General features: G+C 50.4%; 40 non-coding genes across 40 annotated transcripts; all 40 read right to left on the reverse strand.

Annotated features, from left to right (window-relative positions):
- Nucleotides 1-122: 122 nt before the first annotated feature.
- On the reverse strand, nucleotides 123-241 carry LOC119346317. Its single transcript, XR_005167579.1, has one exon. It is a non-coding gene; the product is annotated as a 5S ribosomal RNA (ribosomal RNA).
- Nucleotides 242-537: 296 nt separating this feature from the next.
- LOC119346427 lies at nucleotides 538-656 on the reverse strand. The gene has a single exon (XR_005167702.1). It is a non-coding gene; the product is annotated as a 5S ribosomal RNA (ribosomal RNA).
- A 296-nt stretch (nucleotides 657-952) lies between these two features.
- On the reverse strand, nucleotides 953-1,071 carry LOC119346351. The gene has a single exon (XR_005167620.1). It is a non-coding gene; the product is annotated as a 5S ribosomal RNA (ribosomal RNA).
- A 295-nt stretch (nucleotides 1,072-1,366) lies between these two features.
- LOC119346352 lies at nucleotides 1,367-1,485 on the reverse strand. The gene has a single exon (XR_005167621.1). It is a non-coding gene; the product is annotated as a 5S ribosomal RNA (ribosomal RNA).
- Nucleotides 1,486-1,781: 296 nt separating this feature from the next.
- LOC119346267 lies at nucleotides 1,782-1,900 on the reverse strand. Its single transcript, XR_005167533.1, has one exon. It is a non-coding gene; the product is annotated as a 5S ribosomal RNA (ribosomal RNA).
- Nucleotides 1,901-2,197: 297 nt separating this feature from the next.
- On the reverse strand, nucleotides 2,198-2,316 carry LOC119346420. Its single transcript, XR_005167694.1, has one exon. It is a non-coding gene; the product is annotated as a 5S ribosomal RNA (ribosomal RNA).
- A 298-nt stretch (nucleotides 2,317-2,614) lies between these two features.
- LOC119346286 lies at nucleotides 2,615-2,733 on the reverse strand. The gene has a single exon (XR_005167551.1). It is a non-coding gene; the product is annotated as a 5S ribosomal RNA (ribosomal RNA).
- Nucleotides 2,734-3,029: 296 nt separating this feature from the next.
- On the reverse strand, nucleotides 3,030-3,148 carry LOC119346398. Its single transcript, XR_005167671.1, has one exon. It is a non-coding gene; the product is annotated as a 5S ribosomal RNA (ribosomal RNA).
- A 296-nt stretch (nucleotides 3,149-3,444) lies between these two features.
- Nucleotides 3,445-3,563, reverse strand: LOC119346419. The gene has a single exon (XR_005167693.1). It is a non-coding gene; the product is annotated as a 5S ribosomal RNA (ribosomal RNA).
- Nucleotides 3,564-3,860: 297 nt separating this feature from the next.
- On the reverse strand, nucleotides 3,861-3,979 carry LOC119346250. The gene has a single exon (XR_005167517.1). It is a non-coding gene; the product is annotated as a 5S ribosomal RNA (ribosomal RNA).
- Nucleotides 3,980-4,276: 297 nt separating this feature from the next.
- On the reverse strand, nucleotides 4,277-4,395 carry LOC119346210. Its single transcript, XR_005167475.1, has one exon. It is a non-coding gene; the product is annotated as a 5S ribosomal RNA (ribosomal RNA).
- A 297-nt stretch (nucleotides 4,396-4,692) lies between these two features.
- LOC119346269 lies at nucleotides 4,693-4,811 on the reverse strand. Its single transcript, XR_005167535.1, has one exon. It is a non-coding gene; the product is annotated as a 5S ribosomal RNA (ribosomal RNA).
- Nucleotides 4,812-5,108: 297 nt separating this feature from the next.
- LOC119346353 lies at nucleotides 5,109-5,227 on the reverse strand. The gene has a single exon (XR_005167623.1). It is a non-coding gene; the product is annotated as a 5S ribosomal RNA (ribosomal RNA).
- A 296-nt stretch (nucleotides 5,228-5,523) lies between these two features.
- LOC119346260 lies at nucleotides 5,524-5,642 on the reverse strand. Its single transcript, XR_005167527.1, has one exon. It is a non-coding gene; the product is annotated as a 5S ribosomal RNA (ribosomal RNA).
- Nucleotides 5,643-5,939: 297 nt separating this feature from the next.
- LOC119346446 lies at nucleotides 5,940-6,058 on the reverse strand. Its single transcript, XR_005167717.1, has one exon. It is a non-coding gene; the product is annotated as a 5S ribosomal RNA (ribosomal RNA).
- Nucleotides 6,059-6,357: 299 nt separating this feature from the next.
- LOC119346354 lies at nucleotides 6,358-6,476 on the reverse strand. The gene has a single exon (XR_005167624.1). It is a non-coding gene; the product is annotated as a 5S ribosomal RNA (ribosomal RNA).
- Nucleotides 6,477-6,773: 297 nt separating this feature from the next.
- Nucleotides 6,774-6,892, reverse strand: LOC119346388. The gene has a single exon (XR_005167659.1). It is a non-coding gene; the product is annotated as a 5S ribosomal RNA (ribosomal RNA).
- Nucleotides 6,893-7,187: 295 nt separating this feature from the next.
- Nucleotides 7,188-7,306, reverse strand: LOC119346455. Its single transcript, XR_005167724.1, has one exon. It is a non-coding gene; the product is annotated as a 5S ribosomal RNA (ribosomal RNA).
- A 297-nt stretch (nucleotides 7,307-7,603) lies between these two features.
- Nucleotides 7,604-7,722, reverse strand: LOC119346170. Its single transcript, XR_005167427.1, has one exon. It is a non-coding gene; the product is annotated as a 5S ribosomal RNA (ribosomal RNA).
- A 297-nt stretch (nucleotides 7,723-8,019) lies between these two features.
- LOC119346248 lies at nucleotides 8,020-8,138 on the reverse strand. Its single transcript, XR_005167515.1, has one exon. It is a non-coding gene; the product is annotated as a 5S ribosomal RNA (ribosomal RNA).
- A 297-nt stretch (nucleotides 8,139-8,435) lies between these two features.
- On the reverse strand, nucleotides 8,436-8,554 carry LOC119346171. The gene has a single exon (XR_005167429.1). It is a non-coding gene; the product is annotated as a 5S ribosomal RNA (ribosomal RNA).
- A 297-nt stretch (nucleotides 8,555-8,851) lies between these two features.
- On the reverse strand, nucleotides 8,852-8,970 carry LOC119346261. The gene has a single exon (XR_005167528.1). It is a non-coding gene; the product is annotated as a 5S ribosomal RNA (ribosomal RNA).
- A 298-nt stretch (nucleotides 8,971-9,268) lies between these two features.
- Nucleotides 9,269-9,387, reverse strand: LOC119346393. The gene has a single exon (XR_005167665.1). It is a non-coding gene; the product is annotated as a 5S ribosomal RNA (ribosomal RNA).
- Nucleotides 9,388-9,682: 295 nt separating this feature from the next.
- Nucleotides 9,683-9,801, reverse strand: LOC119346308. Its single transcript, XR_005167571.1, has one exon. It is a non-coding gene; the product is annotated as a 5S ribosomal RNA (ribosomal RNA).
- A 299-nt stretch (nucleotides 9,802-10,100) lies between these two features.
- Nucleotides 10,101-10,219, reverse strand: LOC119346382. Its single transcript, XR_005167652.1, has one exon. It is a non-coding gene; the product is annotated as a 5S ribosomal RNA (ribosomal RNA).
- Nucleotides 10,220-10,516: 297 nt separating this feature from the next.
- Nucleotides 10,517-10,635, reverse strand: LOC119346204. The gene has a single exon (XR_005167468.1). It is a non-coding gene; the product is annotated as a 5S ribosomal RNA (ribosomal RNA).
- Nucleotides 10,636-10,932: 297 nt separating this feature from the next.
- Nucleotides 10,933-11,051, reverse strand: LOC119346391. The gene has a single exon (XR_005167663.1). It is a non-coding gene; the product is annotated as a 5S ribosomal RNA (ribosomal RNA).
- Nucleotides 11,052-11,348: 297 nt separating this feature from the next.
- On the reverse strand, nucleotides 11,349-11,467 carry LOC119346218. Its single transcript, XR_005167485.1, has one exon. It is a non-coding gene; the product is annotated as a 5S ribosomal RNA (ribosomal RNA).
- Nucleotides 11,468-11,764: 297 nt separating this feature from the next.
- LOC119346344 lies at nucleotides 11,765-11,883 on the reverse strand. Its single transcript, XR_005167612.1, has one exon. It is a non-coding gene; the product is annotated as a 5S ribosomal RNA (ribosomal RNA).
- Nucleotides 11,884-12,179: 296 nt separating this feature from the next.
- Nucleotides 12,180-12,298, reverse strand: LOC119346396. The gene has a single exon (XR_005167669.1). It is a non-coding gene; the product is annotated as a 5S ribosomal RNA (ribosomal RNA).
- A 297-nt stretch (nucleotides 12,299-12,595) lies between these two features.
- Nucleotides 12,596-12,714, reverse strand: LOC119346284. The gene has a single exon (XR_005167549.1). It is a non-coding gene; the product is annotated as a 5S ribosomal RNA (ribosomal RNA).
- A 298-nt stretch (nucleotides 12,715-13,012) lies between these two features.
- LOC119346345 lies at nucleotides 13,013-13,131 on the reverse strand. Its single transcript, XR_005167613.1, has one exon. It is a non-coding gene; the product is annotated as a 5S ribosomal RNA (ribosomal RNA).
- A 298-nt stretch (nucleotides 13,132-13,429) lies between these two features.
- Nucleotides 13,430-13,548, reverse strand: LOC119346400. The gene has a single exon (XR_005167673.1). It is a non-coding gene; the product is annotated as a 5S ribosomal RNA (ribosomal RNA).
- Nucleotides 13,549-13,845: 297 nt separating this feature from the next.
- LOC119346292 lies at nucleotides 13,846-13,964 on the reverse strand. Its single transcript, XR_005167557.1, has one exon. It is a non-coding gene; the product is annotated as a 5S ribosomal RNA (ribosomal RNA).
- Nucleotides 13,965-14,260: 296 nt separating this feature from the next.
- LOC119346355 lies at nucleotides 14,261-14,379 on the reverse strand. The gene has a single exon (XR_005167625.1). It is a non-coding gene; the product is annotated as a 5S ribosomal RNA (ribosomal RNA).
- Nucleotides 14,380-14,675: 296 nt separating this feature from the next.
- On the reverse strand, nucleotides 14,676-14,794 carry LOC119346413. The gene has a single exon (XR_005167685.1). It is a non-coding gene; the product is annotated as a 5S ribosomal RNA (ribosomal RNA).
- Nucleotides 14,795-15,090: 296 nt separating this feature from the next.
- LOC119346239 lies at nucleotides 15,091-15,209 on the reverse strand. The gene has a single exon (XR_005167507.1). It is a non-coding gene; the product is annotated as a 5S ribosomal RNA (ribosomal RNA).
- A 297-nt stretch (nucleotides 15,210-15,506) lies between these two features.
- On the reverse strand, nucleotides 15,507-15,625 carry LOC119346285. Its single transcript, XR_005167550.1, has one exon. It is a non-coding gene; the product is annotated as a 5S ribosomal RNA (ribosomal RNA).
- Nucleotides 15,626-15,921: 296 nt separating this feature from the next.
- On the reverse strand, nucleotides 15,922-16,040 carry LOC119346318. The gene has a single exon (XR_005167581.1). It is a non-coding gene; the product is annotated as a 5S ribosomal RNA (ribosomal RNA).
- Nucleotides 16,041-16,337: 297 nt separating this feature from the next.
- Nucleotides 16,338-16,456, reverse strand: LOC119346415. The gene has a single exon (XR_005167688.1). It is a non-coding gene; the product is annotated as a 5S ribosomal RNA (ribosomal RNA).
- Nucleotides 16,457-16,477: the final 21 nt, after the last annotated feature.

Here is a 16,477-nt window from a genome sequence, read left to right on the forward strand (position 1 = left end):
GACTCGTGAATCGTGAGCACCCAGCTATAACTTACCGCACTCATGCAAAATAATAAAACACGGTAAATATATTACTTACACGTGCGTTTTGTTTTGCAAGCGGCGCAAAAAAAATTAAAAAGGGAATGCAACACGAGGACTTCCCAGGAGGTCAGCCATCCTAGTACTACTCTCGCCCAAGCACGCTTAACTTCAAAGTTCTGATGGGATCCGGTGCTTTAGTGCTGGTATGATCGCATCCGACATGTAACCCCCGTCTTCCTCCCTTATCCTTGCCCCTCCCAGCTCCACTACAAAGACGGTTGTACATTGCTTTGGCCGCTCCCTCTCAACTACGGAGACGAGTTTAACGCGGTTTCCACCCCTCCATCTCAACCGCACTAGTGCACGCTTGCCGCACCACAACGCCGCCGCTAGACTCGTGAATCGTGAGCACCCAGCTATAACTTACCGCACTCGTGCAAAATAATAAAACACGGTAAATATATTACTTACACGTGTGTTTTGTTTTCCAAGCGGCGCAAAAAAATTAAAAAGGGAATGCAACACGAGGACTTCCCAGGAGGTCACCCATCCTAGTAGTACTCTCGCCCAACCATGCTTAACTTCGGAGTTCTGATGGGATCCAATGCTTTAGTGCTGGTATGATCGCATCCCACATGTTACCCCCGTCTTCGTCCCTTATCCTTGCCCCTCCCAGCTCCACTACAAAGACGATTGTACATTGCTTTGGCCGCTCCCTCTCAACTACGGAGACGAGTTTAACGCGGTTTCCACCCCTCCCTCTCAACCGCACCAGTGCATGCTTGCCGCGCCACAACGCCGCCGCTAGACTCGTGAATCGTGAGCACCCAGCTATAACTTACCGCACTCGTGCAAAATAATAAAACACGGTAAATATATTACTTACACGTGCGTTTTGTTTTCCAAGCGGCGCAAAAAAATTAAAAAGGGAATGCAACACGAGGACTTGCCAGGAGGTCACCCATCCTAGTACTACTCTCGCCCAAGCACGCTTAACTTCGGAGTTCTAATGGGATCTGGTGCTTTAGTGCTGGTATGATCACATCCGACATGTTACCCCCGTCTTCGTCCCTTATCCTTTCCCCTCCCACCTCCACTACAAAGACGATTGTACATTGCTTTGGCCGCACCCTCTCAACTACGGAAACGAGTTTAACGCGGTTTCCACCCCTCCCTCTCAACCGCACCAGTGCACGCTTGCCGCGCCACAACGCCGCCGCTGGACTCGTGAATCGTGAGCACCCAGCTATAACTTACCGCACTCGTGCAAAATATTAAACACGGTAAATATATTACTTACACGTGCGTTTTGTTTTGCAAGCGGCACAAAAAAATTAAAAAGGGAATGCAACACGAGGACTTGCCAGGAGGTCACCCATCCTAGTACTACTCTCGCCCAAGCACGCTTAACTTCGGAGTTCTAATGGGATCTGGTGCTTTAGTGCTGGTATGATCACATCCGACATGTTACCCCCGTCTTCGTCCCTTATCCTTTCCCCTCCCACCTCCACTACAAAGACGATTGTACATTGCTTTGGCCGCACCCTCTCAACTACGGAAACGAGTTTAACGCGGTTTCCACCCCTCCCTCTCAACCGCACCAGTGCACGCTTGCCGCGCCACAACGCCGCCGCTGGACTCGTGAATCGTGAGCACCCAGCTATAACTTACCGCACTCGTGCAAAATAATTAAACACGGTAAATATATTACTTACACGTGCGTTTTGTTTTGCAAGCGGCACAAAAAAATTAAAAAGGGAACGCAACACGAGGACATCCCAGGAGGTCACCCATCCTAGTACTACTCTCGCCCAAGCACGCTTAACTTCGGAGTTCTGATGGGATCCGGTGCTTTAGTGCTGGTATGATCGCATCCGACATGTTACTCCCATCTTCGTCCCTTATCCTTGCCCCTCCCAGCTCCACTACAAAGACGATTGTACATTGCTTTGGCCGCTCCCTCTCAACTATGGAGACGAGTTTAACGCGGTTTCCACCCCTCCCTCTCAACCGCACCAGTGCACGCTTGCCGCGCCACAACGCCGCCGCTAGACTCGTGAATCGTGAGCACCGAGCTATAACTTACCGCACTCGTGCAAAATAATAGAACACGGTAAATATATTACTTATACGTGCGTTTTGTTTTGCAAGCGGCGCAAAAAAAATTAAAAGGGGAATGCAACAGGAGGACTTCCCAGGAGGTCACCCATCCTAGTACTACTCTCGCCCAAGCACGCTTAACTACGGAGATCTGATGGGATCCCGTGCTTTAGTGCTCGTATGATCGCATCCGACATGTTACCCCCCGTCTTCGTCCCTTATCCTTGCCCCTCCCAGCTCCACTACAAAGACGATTGTACATTGCTTTGGCCGCTCCCTCTCAACTACGGAGCCGAGTTTAATGCGGTTTCCACCCCTCCCTCTCAACCGCACCAGTGCACGCTTGCCGCGCCATAACGCCGCCGCTAGACTCGTGAATCATGAGCACCCAGCTATAACTTACCGCACTCGTGCAAAATAATAAAACACGGTAAATATATTACTTACACGTGCGTTTTGTTTTGCAAGCGGCGCAAAAAAAATTAAAAAGGGAATGCAACACGAGGACTTCCCAGGAGGTCACCCGTCCTAGTACTACTCTCGCCCAAGCACGCTTAACTTTGGAGTTCTGATGGGATCCGGTGGTTTAGTGCTGGTATGATCGCATCCAAAATGTTACCCCCGTCTACGTCCCTTATCCTTGCCCCTCCCAGCTCCACTACAAAGACGATTGTACATTGCTTTGGCCGCTCCCTCTCAACTACGGAGACGAGTTTAACGCGGTTTCCACCCCTCCCTCTCAACCGCACCAGTGCACGCTTGCCGCACCACAACGCCGCCGCTAGACTCGTGAATCGTGAGCACCCAGCTATAACTTACCGCACTCGTGCAAAATAATAAAACACGGTAATATATTACTTACACGTGCGTTTTGTTTTGCAAGCGACGCAAAAAAAATTAAAAAGGGAATGCAACACGAGGACTTCCCAGGAGGACACCCATCCTAGTACTACTCTCTCCCAAGCACGCTTAACTTCGGAGTTCTGATGGGATCCAGTGCTTTAGTGTTGGTATGATCGCATCCGACATGTTACCCCCGTCTTCGTCCCTTATCCTTGCCCCTCCCAGCTCCACTACAAAGACGATTGTACATTGCTTTGGCCGCTCCCTCTCAACTACGGAGACGAGTTTAACGCAGTTTCCACCCCTTCCTCTCAACCGCACCAGTGCACGCTTGCCGCACCACAACGCGGCCGCTAGACTCGTGATTCGTGAGCACCCAGCTATAACTTACCGCACTCGTGCAAAATAATAAAACACGGTAAATATATTACTTACACGTGCGTTTTGTTTTGCATGCGGCGCAAAAAAATTAAAAAGGGAACGCAACACGAGGACTTCCCAGGAGGTCACCCATCCTAGTACTAGTCTCGCCCAAGCACGCTTAACTTTGGAGTTCTGATGGGATCCGATGCTTTAGCGCTCGTATGATCACATCCAACATGTTACCCCCATGTTCATCCCTTATCATTGCCCCTCCCAGCTCCACTACAAAGACGATTGTACATTGCTTTGGCCGCTCCCTCTCAACTATGGAGATGAGTTTAACGCGGTTTCCACCCCTCCCTCTCAACCGCACCAGTGCACGCTTGCCGCACCACAACGCCGCCGCTAGACTCGTGAATCGTGAGCACCCAGCTATAACTTACCGCACTCGTGCAAAATAATAAAACACGGTAAATATATTACTTACACGTGCGTTTTGTTTTGCTAGCGGCGCAAAAAAAATTAAAAAGGGAATGCAACACGAGGACTTCCCAGGAGGTCACCCATCCTAGTACAACTCTCGCCCAAGCACGCTTAACTTCGGAGTTCTAATGGGATCTGGTGCTTTAGTGCTGGTATGATCGCATCCGACATGTTACCCCCGTCTTCGTCCCTTATCCTTTCCCCTCCCACCTCCACTACAAAGACGATTGTACATTGCTTTGGCCGCTCCCTCTCAACTACGGAGACGAGTTTAACGCGGTTTCCACCCCTCCCTCTCAACTGCACCAGTGCACGCTTGCCGCGCCACAACGCCGCCGCTAGACTCGTGAATCGTGAGCACCCAGCTATAACTTACCGCACTCGTGCAAAATAATAAAACACGGTAAATGGATTACTTACACGTGCGTTTTGTTTTGCAAGCGGCGCAAAAAAAATTAAAAAGGGAATGCAACACGAGGACTTCCCAGGAGGTCACCCATCCTAGTACTACTCTCGCCCAAGCACGCTTAACTTCGGAGTTCTGATGGGATCCGGTGCTTTAGTGTTGGTATGATCGCATCCGACATGTTACCCCCGTCTTCGTCCCTTATCCTTGCCCCTCCCAGCTCCACTACAAAGACGATTGTACATTGCTTTGGCCGCTCCCTCTCAACTACGGAGCCGAGTTTAACACGGTTTCCAACCCTCCCTCTCAACCGCACCAATGCACGCTTGCCGCGCCACAACGCCGCCGCTAGACTCGTGAATCATGAGCACCCAGCTATAACTTACCGCACTCGTGCAAAATAATAAAACACGGTAAATATATTACTTACACGTGCGTTTTGTTTGGCAGGCGGCGCAAAAAAAATTAAAAAGGGAATGCAACACGAGGACTTCCTAAGAGGTCACCCATCCTAGTACTACTCTCGCCCAAGCACGCTTAACTTCGGAGTTCTAATGGGATCTGGTGCTTTAGTGCTGGTATGATCGCATCCGACATGTTACCCCCGTCTTCGTCCCTTATCCTTTCCCCTCCCACCTCCACTACAAAGACGATTGTACATTGCTTTGGCCGCTCCCTCTCAACTACGGAGACGAGTTTAACGCGGTTTCCACCCCTCCCTCTCAACCGCACCAGTGCACGCTTGCCGCGCCACAACGCCGACGCTGGACCCGTGAATCGTGAGCACCCAGCTATGACTTACCGCACTCGTGCAAAATAATAAAACACGGTAAATATATTACTTACACGTGCGTTTTGTTTTGCAAGCGGCGCGAAAAAAATTAAAAAGGGAATGCAACACGAGGACTTGCCAGGAGGTCACCCATCCTAGTACTACTCTCGCCCAAGCACGCTTAACTTCGGAGTTCTAATGGGATCTGGTGCTTTAGTGCTGGTATGATCACATCCGACATGTTACCCCCGTCTTCGTCCCTTATCCTTTCCCCTCCCACCTCCACTACAAAGACGATTGTACATTGCTTTGGCCGCTCCCTCTCAACTACGGAAACGAGTTTAACGCGGTTTCCACCCCTCCCTCTCAACCGCACCAGTGCACGCTTGCCGCGCCACAACGCCGCCGCTAGACTCGTGAATCGTGAGCACCCAGCTATAACTTACCGCACTCGTGCAAAATAATAAAACACGGTAAATATATTACTTACACGTGTGTTTTGTTTTGCAAGCGGCGCAAAAAAATTAAAAAGGGAACGCAACACGAGGACTTCCCAGGAGGTCACCCATCCTAGTACTACTCTCGCCCAAGCACGCTTAACTTCGGAGTTCTGATGGGATCCGGTGCTTTAGTGCTAGTATGAACGCATCCGACATGTTACCCCCATCTTCGTCCCTTATCCTTGCCCCACCCAGCTCCACTACAAAGACGATTGTACATTGCTTTGGCCGCTCCCTCTCAACTATGGAGACGAGTTTAACGCGGTTTCCACCCCTCCCTCTCAACCGCACCAGTGCACGCTTGCCGCGCCACAACGCCGCCGCTAGACTCGTGAATCGTGAGCACCCAGCTATAACTTACCGCACTCGTGCAAAATAATAAAACACGGTAAATATATTACTTATACGTGCGTATTGTTTTGCAAGCGGCGCAAACAAAATTAAAAAGGGAATGCAACACGAGGACTTCCCAGGAGGTCACCCATCCTAGTACTACTCTCGCCCAAGCACGCTTAACTTCGGAGATCTGATGGGATCCGGTGCTTTAGTGCTGGTATGATCGCATCCGACATGTTACCCCCCATCTTCGTCCCTTATCCTTGCCCCTCCCAGCTCCACGACAAAGACGATTGTACATTGCTTTGGCCGCTCCCTCTCAACTACGGAGCCGAGTTTAACGTGGTTTCCACCCCTCCCTCTCAACCGCACCAGTGCACGCTTGCCGCGCCACAACGCCGCCGCTAGACTCGTGAATCATGAGCACCCAGCTATAACTTACCGCACTCGTGCAAAATAATAAAACACGGTAAATATATTACTTACACGTGCGTTTTGTTTTCCAAGCGGCGCAAAAAAAAATTAAAAAGGGAATGCAACACGAGGACTTCCCAGGAGGTCACCCGTCCTAGTACTACTCTTGCCCAAGCACGCTTAACTTTGGAGTTCTGATGGGATCCGGTGGTTTAGTGCTGGTATGATCGCATCCAACATGTTACCCCCGTCTACGTCCCTTATCCTTGCCCCTCCCAGCTCCACTACAAAGACGATTGTACATTGCTTTGGCCGCTCCCTCTCAACTACGGAGACGAGTTTAACGCGGTTTCCACCCCTCCCTCTCAACCGCACCAGTGCACGCTTGCCGCGCCACAACGCCGCCGCTAGACTCGTGAATCGTGAGCACCCAGCTATAACTTACCGCACTCGTGCAAAATAATAAAACACGGTAAATATATTACTTACACGTGCGTTTTGTTTTGCAAGCGGCGCAAAAAAAATTAAAAAGGGAATGCAACACGAGGACTTCCCAGGAGGACACCCATCCTAGTACTACTCTCGCCCAAGCACGCTTAACTTCGGAGTTTTGATGGGATCCAGTGCTTTAGTGTTGGTATGATCGCATCCGACATGTTACCCCCGTCTTCGTCCCTTATCCTTGCCCCTCCCAGCTCCACTACAAAGATGATTGTACATTGCTTTGGCCGCTCCCTTTCAACTACGGAGACGAGTTTAACGCAGTTTCCACCCCTTCCTCTCAACCGCACCAGTGCACGCTTGCCGCACCACAACGCCGCCGCTAGACTCGTGATTCGTGAGCACCCAGCTATAACTTACCGCACTCGTGCAAAATAATAAAACACGGTAAATATATTACTTACACGTGCGTTTTGTTTTGCAAGCGGCGCAAAAAATTAAAAAGGGAACGCAACACGAGGACTTCCCAGGAGGTCACCCATCCTAGTACTACTCTCGCCCAAGCACGCTTAACTTCGGAGTTCTGATGGGATCCGGTGCTTTAGTGCTGGTATGATCGCATCCAACATGTTACCCCCATCTTCATCCCTTATCCTTGCCCCTCCCAGCTCCACTACAAAGACGATTGTACATTGCTTTGGCCGCTCCCTCTCAACTATGGAGACGAGTTTAACGCGGTTTCCACCCCTCCCTCTCAACCGCACCAGTGCACGCTTGCCGCACCACAACGCCGCCGCTAGACTCGTGAATCGTGAGCACCCAGCTATAACTTACCGCACTCGTGCAAAATAATAAAACACGGTAAATATATTACTTACACGTGCGTTTTGTTTTGCAAGCGGCGCAAAAAAAATTAAAAAGGGAATGCAACACGAGGACTTCCCAGGAGGTCACCCATCCTAGTACTACTCTCGCCCAAGCACGCTTAACTTCGAAGTTCTGATGGGATCCGGTGCTTTAGTGCTGGTATGATCGCATCCAACATGTTACCCCCGTCTTCCTCCCTTATCCTTTCCCGTCCCAGCTCCACTACAAAGAAGATTGTACATTGCTTTGGCCGCTCCCTCTCAACTACGGAGACGAGTTTAACACGGTTTCCAACCCTCCCTCTCAACCGCACCAATGCACGCTTGCCGCGCCACAACGCCGCCGCTAGACTCGTGAATCATGAGCACCCAGCTATAACTTACCGCACTCGTGCAAAATAATAAAACACGGTAAATATATTACTTACACGTGCGTTTTGTTTTGCAAGCGGCGCAAAAAAATTTAAAAAGGGAATGCAACACGAGGACTTCCCAGGAGGTCACCCATCCTAGTACTACTCTCGCCCAAGCACGCTTAACTTCGAAGTTCTAATGGGATCTGGTGCTTTAGTGCTGGTATGGTCGCATCCGACATGTTACCCCCGTCTTCGTCCCTTATCCTTTCCCCTCCCACCTCCACTACAAAGACGATTGTACATTGCTTTGGCCGCTCCCTCTCAACTACGGAGACGAGTTTAACGCGGTTTCCACCCCTCCCTCTCAACTGCACCAGTGCACGCTTGCCGCGCCACAACGCCGCCGCTAGACTCGTGAATCGTGAGCACCCAGCTATAACTTACCGCACTCGTGCAAAATAATAAAACACGGTAAATATATTACTTACACGTGCGTTTTGTTTTGCAAGCGGCGCAAAAAAAATTAAAAAGGGAATGCAACACGAGGACTTCCCAGGAGGTCACCCATCCTAGTACTACTCTCGCCCAAGCACGCTTAACTTCGAAGTTCTGATGGGATCCGGTGCTTTAGTGCTGGTATGATCGCATCCGACATGTTACCCCCCGTCTTCGTCCCTTATCCTTTCCCCTCCCAGCTCCACTACAAAGAAGATTGTACATTGCTTTGGCCGCTCCCTCTCAACTACGGAGACGAGTTTAACGCGGTTTCCACCCCTCCCTCTCAACCGCACCATTGCACGCTTGCCGCGCCACAACGCCGCCGCTAGACTCGTGAATCGGGAGCACCCAGCTATAACTTACCGCACTCGTGCAAAATAATAAAACACGGTCAATATATTACTTACACGTGCGTTTTGTTTTGCAAGCGGCGCAAAAAAATTAAAAAGGGAATGCAACATGAGGACTTCCCAGGAGGTCACCCATCCTAGTACTACTCTCGCCCAAGCACGCTTAACTTCGGAGTTCTGATGGGATCCAGTGCTTTAGTGCTGGTATGATCGCATCCGACATGTTACACCCCGTCTTCGTCCCTTATCCTTGCCCCTCCCAGCTCCAGTACAAAGACGATTGTACATTGCTTTGGCCGCTCCCTCTCAACTACGGAGCCGAGTTTAACACGGTTTCCAACCCTCCCTCTCAACCGCACCAGTGCACGCTTGCCGCGCCACAACGCCGCCGCTAGACTCGTGAATCATGAGCACCCAGCTATAACTTACCGCACTCGTGCAAAATAATAAAACACGGTAAATATATTACTTACACGTGCGTTTTGTTTTGCAAGCGGCGCAAAAAAAATTAAAAAGGGAATGCAACACGAGGACATCCCAAGAGGTCACCCATCCTAGTACTACTCTCGCCCAAGCACGCTTAACTTTGGAGTTCTGATGGGATCCGATGGTTTAGTGCTGGTATGATCGCATCCAACATGTTACCCCCGTCTACGTACCTTATCCTTGCCCCTCCCAGCTCCACTACAAAGACGATTGTACATTGCTTTGGCCGCTCCCTCTCAACTACGGAGACGAGTTTAACGCGGTTTCCACCCCTCCCTCTCAACCGCACCAGTGCACGCTTGCCACGCCACAACGCCGCCGCTAGACTCGTGAGTCGTGAGCACCCAGCTATAACTTACCGCACTCGTGCAAAATAATAAAACACGGTAAATATATTACTTACACGTGTGTTTTGTTTGCAAGCGGCGCAAAAAAAATAAAAAGGGAATGCAACACGAGGACTTCCCAGGAGGACACCCATCCTAGTACTACTCTCGCCCAAGCACGCTTAACTTCGGAGTTTTGATGGGATCCAGTGCTTTAGTGCTGGTATGATCGCATCCGGCATGTTACCCCCCGTCTTCGTCCCTTATCCTTGCCCCTCCCAGCTCCACTACAAGGAAGATTGTACATTGCTTTGGCCGCTCCCTCTCAACTACGGAGCCGAGTTTAACGCGGTTTCCACCCCTCCCTCTCAACCGCACCAGTGCACGCTTGCCGCGCCACAACGCCGCCGCTAGACTCGTGAATCATGAGCACCCAGCTATAACTTACCGCACTCGTGCAAAATAATAAAACACGGTAAATATATTACTTACACGTGCGTTTTTTTTTTGCAAGCGGCGCAAAAATAATTAAAAAGGGAATGCAACACGAGAACTTCCCAGGAGGTCACCAATCCTAGTACTACTCTCGCCCAAGCACGCTTAACTTTGGAGTTCTGATGGGATCCGATGGTTTAGTGCTGGTATGATCGCATCCAACATGTTAGCCCCGTCTACGTCCCTTATCCTTGCCCCTCCCAGCTCCACTACAAAGACGATTGTACATTGCTTTGGCCGCTCCCTCTCAACTACGGAGACGAGTTTAACGCGGTTTCCACCCCTCCCTCTCAACCGCACCAGTGCACGCTTGCCGCGCCACAACGCCGCCGCTAGACTCGTGAATCGTGAGCACCCAGCTATAACTTACCGCACTCGTGCAAAATAATAAAACACGGTAAATATATTACTTACACGTGTGTTTTGTTTTGCAAGCGGCGCAAAAAAAATTAAAAAGGGAATGCAACACGAGGACTTCCCAGGAGGACACCCATCCTAGTACTACTCTCGCCCAAGCACGCTTAACTTCGGAGTTCTGATGGGATCCAGTGCTTTAGTGCTGGTATGATCGCATCCGACATGTTACCCCCGTCTTCGTCCCTTATCCTTGCCCCTCCCAGCTCCACTACAAAGACGATTGAACATTGCTTTGGCCGCTCCCTCTCAACTACGGAGATGAGTTTAACACGGTTTCCACCCCTCCCTCTCAACCGCACCAGTGCACGCTTGCCGCGCCACAACGCCGCCGCTAGACTCGTGAATCGTGAGCACCCAGCTATAACTTACCGCACTCGTGCAAAATAATAAAACACGGTAAATATATTACTTACACGTGCGTTTTTTTTTGCAAGCAGCGCAAAAAAAATTAAAAAGGGAATGCAACACGAGGACTTCCCAGGAGGTCACCCATCCTAGTACTACTCTCGCCCAAGCACGCTTAACTTTGGAGTTTTGATGGGATCCGATGGTTTAGTGCTGGTATGATCGCATACAACATGTTACCCCCGTCTACGTCCCTTATCCTTGCCCCTCCCAGCTCCACTACAAAGACGATTGTACATTTCTTTGGCCGCTCCCTCTCAACTACGGAGACGAGTTTAACGCGGTTTCCACCCCTCCCTCTCAACCGCACCAGTGCACGCTTGCCGTGCCACAACGCCGCCGCTAGACTCGTGAATCGTGAGCACCCAGCTATAACTTACCACACTCGTGCAAAATAATAAAACACGGTAAATATATTACTTACACGTGTGTTTTGTTTTGCAAGCGGCGCAAAAAAAATTAAAAAGGGAATGCAACACGAGGACTTCCCAGGAGGACACCCATCCTAGTACTACTCTCGCCCAAGCACGCTTAACTTCAGAGTTCTGATGGGATCCGGTGCTTTAGTGCTGGTATGATCGCATCCGACATGTTACCCCCGTCTTCGTCCCTTATCCTTGCCCCTCCCAGCTCCACTACAAAGACGATTGTACATTGCTTTGGCCGCTCCCTCTCAACTACGGAGATGAGTTTAACACGGTTTCCACCCCTCCCTCTCAACCGCACCAGTGCACGCTTGCCGCGCCACAACGCCGCCGCTAGACTCGTGAATCGTGAGCACCCAGCTATAACTTACCGCACTCGTGCAAAATAATAAAACACGGTAAATATATTACGTACACGTGCGTTTTGTTTTGCAAGCGGCGCAAAAAAAATTAAAAAGGGAATGCAACACGAGGACTTCCCAGGAGGTCACCCATCCTAGTACTACTCTAGCCCAAGCAGGCTTAACTTCAGAGTTCTGATGGGATCCGGTGCTTTATTGCTGGTATGATCGCATCCGACATGTTACCCCCATCTTCGTCCCTTACCCTTGCCCCTCCCAGCTCCACTACAAAGATAATTGTACATTGCTTTGGCCGCTCCCTCTCGACTACGGAGACGAGTTTAACGCGGTTTCCACCCCTCCCTCTCAACCGCACCAGTGCACGCTTGCCGCGCCACAACGCCGCCGCTAGACTCGTGAATCATGAGCACCCAGCTATAACTTACCGCACTCGTGCAAAATAATAAAACAAGGTAAATATATTACTTACACGTGCGTTTTGTTTTGCAAGCGGCGCAAAAAAATTAAAAAGGGAATGTAACACGAGGACTTCCCAGGAGGACACCCATCCTAGTACTACTCTCGCCCAAGCACGCTTAACTTCGGAGTTCTGGTGGAATCCAGTGCTTTAGTGCTGGTATGATCGCATCCGACATGTTACCCCCGTCTTCGTCCCTTATCCTTGCCCCTCCCAGCTCCACTACAAAGACGATTGTACATTGCTTTGGCCGCTCCCTCTCAACTACGGAGATGAGTTTAACACGGTTTCCACCCCTCCCTCTCAACCGCACCAGTGCACGCTTGCCGCGCCACAACGCCGCCGCTAGACTCGTGAATCGTGAGCACCCAGCTATACCTTACCGCACTCGTGCAAAATAATAAAACACGGTAAATATATTACTTACACGTGCGTTTTGTTTTGCAAGCGGCGCAAAAAAAATTAAAAAGGGTATGCAACACGAGGACTTCCCAGGAGGTCACCCATCCTAGTACTACTCTCGCCCAAGCACGATTAACTTCAGAGTTCTGATGGGATCCGGTGCTTTAGTGCTGGTATGATCGCATCCGACATGTTACCCCCTTCTTCGTCCCTTATCCTTGCCCCTCCCAGCTCCACTACAAAGACGATTTGTACATTGCTTTGGCCGCTCCCTCTCAACTACGGAGACGAGTTTAACGCGGTTTCCACCCCTCCCTCTCAACCGCACCAGTGCACGCTTGCCGCGCCACAACGCCGCCGCTAGACTCTTGAATCGTGAGCACCCAGCTATAACTTACCGCACTCGTGCAAAATAATAAAACAAGGTAAATATATTACTTACACGTGCGTTTTGTTTTGCAAGCGGCGCAAAAAAAATTAAAAAGGGAATGCAACACGAGGACTTGCCAGGAGGTCACCCATCCTAGTACTACTCTCGCCCAAGCACGCTTAACTTCGGAGTTCTGATGGGATCCAGTGCTTTAGTGCTGGTATGATTGCATCTGACATGTTACCCCCCGTCTTCGTCCCTTATCCTTGCCCCTCCCAGCTCCACTACAAAGACGTTTGTACATTGCTTTGGCCGCTCCCTGTCAACTACGGAGACGAGTTTAACGCGGTTTCCACCCCTCCCTCTCAACCGCACCAGTGCACGCTTGCCGCGCCACAACGCCGCCGCTAGACTCGTGAATCGTGAGCACCCAGCTATAGCTTACCGCACTCGTGCAAAATAATAAAACACGGTAAATATATTACTTACATGTGCGTTTTGTTTTGCAAGCGGCGCAAAAAAAATTAAAAAGGGAATGTAACACGAGGACTTCCCAGGAGGACACCCATCCTAGAACTACTCTCGCCCAAGCACGCTTAACTTCGGAGTTCTGATGGAATCCAGTGCTTTAGTGCTGGTATGATCGCATCCGACATGTTACCCCCGTCTTCGTCCCTTATCCTTGCCCCTCCCAGCTCCACTACAAAGACGATTGTACATTGCTTTGGCCACTCCCTCTCAACTACGGAGATGAGTTTAACATGGTTTCCACCCCTCCCTCTCAACCGCACCAGTGCACGCTTGCCGCGCCACAACGCCGCCGCTAGACTCGTGAATCGTGAGCACCCAGCTATACCTTACCGCACTCGTGCAAAATAATAAAGAACGGTAAATATATTACTTACACGTGCGTTTCGTTTTGCAAGCGGCGCAAAAAAAATTAAAAAGGGAATGCAACACGAGGACTTCCCAGGAGGTCACCCATCCTAGTACTACTCTCACCCAAGCACGCTTAACTTCGGAGTTCTGATGGGATCCAGTGCTTTAGTGCTGGTATGATTGCATCTGACATGTTACCCCCCGTCTTCGTCCCTTATCCTTGCCACTCCCAGCTCCACTACAAAGACGATTGTACATTGCTTTGGCCGCTCCCTCTCAACTACGGAGACGAGTTTAACGCGGTTTCCACCCCTCCCTCTCAACCGCACCAGTGCACGCTTCCGCGCCACAACGCCGCCGCTAGACTCGTGAATCGTGAGCACCCAGCTATAGCTTACCGCACTCGTGCAAAATAATAAAACACAGTAAATATATTACTTACACGTGCGTTTTGTTTTGCAAGCGGCGCAAAAAAATTAAAAAGGGAATGCAACACGAGGACTTCCCAGGAGGTCACCCATCCTAGTACTACTCTCGCCCAAGCACGCTTAACTTCGGAGTTCTGATTGGATCCAGTGCTTTAGTGCTGGTATAATTGCATCTGACATGTTACCCCCCGTCTTCGTCCCTTATCCTTGCCCCTCCCAGCTCCACTACAAAGACGATTGTACATTGCTTTGGCCGCTCCCTCTCAACTACGGAGACGAGTTTTACGCGGTTTCCACCCCTCCCTCTCAACCGCACCAGTGCACGCTCGCCGCGCCACAATGCCGCCGCTAGACTCGTGAATCGTGAGCACCCAGCTATAGCTTACCGCACTCGTGCAAAATAATAGAACACGGTAAATATATTACTTACACGTGCGTTTTGTTTTGCAAGCGGCGCAAAAAATTAAAAAGGGAATGCAACACGAGGACTTCCCAGGAGGTCACCCATCCTAGTACTACTGTCGCCCAAGCACGATTAACTTCAGAGTTCTGATGGGATCCGGTGGTTTAGTGCTAGTATGATCGCATCCAACATGTTACCCCCGTCTACGTCCCTTATCCTCGCCCCTCCCAGCTCCACTACAAAGACGATTGTACATTGCTTTGGCCGCTCCCTCTCAACTACGGAGACGAGTTTAACGCGGTTTCCACCCCTCCCTCTCAACCGCACCAGTGCACGCTTGCCGCGCCACAACGCCGCCGCTAGACTCGTGAATCGTGAGCACCCAGCTATAACTTACCGAACTCGTGCAAAATAATAAAACACGGTAAATATATTACTTACACGTGCGTTTTGTTTTGCAAGCGGCGCAAAAAAATTAAAAAGGGAATGCAACACGAGGACTTCCAAGGAGGTCACCCATCCTAGTACTACTCTCGCCCAAGCACGCTTAACTTCAGAGTTCTGATGGGATCCGGTGCTTTAGTGCTGGTATGATTGCATCCGACATGTTACCCCCGTCTTCCTCCCTTATCCTTGCCCCTCCCAGCTCCACTACAAAGACGGTTGTACATTCCTTTGGCCGCTCCCTCTCAACTACGGAGACGAGTTTAACGCGGTTTCCACCCCTCCCTCTCAACCACACCAGTGCATGCTTGCCGCGCCACAACGCCGCCGCTAGACTCGTGAATCGTGAGCACCCAGCTATAACTTACCGCACTCGTGCAAAATAATAAAACACGGTAAATATATTACTTACACGTGCGTTTTGTTTTGCAAGCGGCGCAAACAAAATTAAAAAGGGAATGCAACACGAGGACTTCCCAGGAGGTCACCAATCCTAGTACTACTCTCGCCCAAGCACGCTTAACTTCGGAGTTCTGATGGGATCCGGTGGTTTAGTGCTGGTATGATCGCATCCGACATGTTACCCCCGTCTTCGTCCCTTATCCTTGCCCCTCCCAGCTCCACTACAAAGATGATTGTTCATTGCTTTGGCCGCTCCCTCTCAACTACGGAGACGAGTTTAACGCGGTTTCCACCCCTCCCTCTCAACCGCACTAGTGCACGCTTGCCGCACCACAACGCCGCCGCTAGACTCGTGAATCGTGAGCACCCAGCTATAACTTACCGCACTCGTGCAAAATAATAAAACACGGTAAATATATTACTTACGCGTGCGTTTTGTTTTGCAAGCGGCGCAAAAAAATTAAAAAGGGAATGCAACACAAGGACTTCCCAGGAGGTCACCCATCCTAGTACTACTCTTGCCCAAGCACGCTTAACTTCGGCGTTCTGATGGGATCCGGTGCTTTAGTGCTGGTATGATCGCATATGACATGTTACCCCCGTCTTCGTCCCTTATCCTTGCCCCTCCGAGCTCCACTACAAAGACGATTGTACATTGCTTTGGCCGCTCCCTCTCAACTACAGAGACGAGTTTAACGCGGTTTCCACCCCTCCCTCTCAACCGCACCAGTGCACGCTTGCCGCGCCACAACGCCGCCGCTAGACTCGTGAATCGTGAGCACCCATCTATAACTTACCGCACTCGTGCAAAATAATAAAACACGGTAAATATATTACTTACATGTGCGTTTTGTTTTGCAAGCGGCGCAAAAAAAATTAAAAAGGGAATGCAACACGAGGACTTTCCAGGAGGTCACCCGTCCTAGTACTACTCTCGCCCCAGCACGCTTAATTTCGGAGTTCTAATGGGATCTGGTGCTTTAGTGCTGGTATGATCGCATCCGACATGTTACCCCCGTCTTTG

This window comes from Triticum dicoccoides, unplaced genomic scaffold, assembly GCF_002162155.2.
Source record: "Triticum dicoccoides isolate Atlit2015 ecotype Zavitan unplaced genomic scaffold, WEW_v2.0 scaffold4092, whole genome shotgun sequence".
Classification (NCBI taxonomy): domain Eukaryota; kingdom Viridiplantae; phylum Streptophyta; class Magnoliopsida; order Poales; family Poaceae; genus Triticum; species Triticum dicoccoides.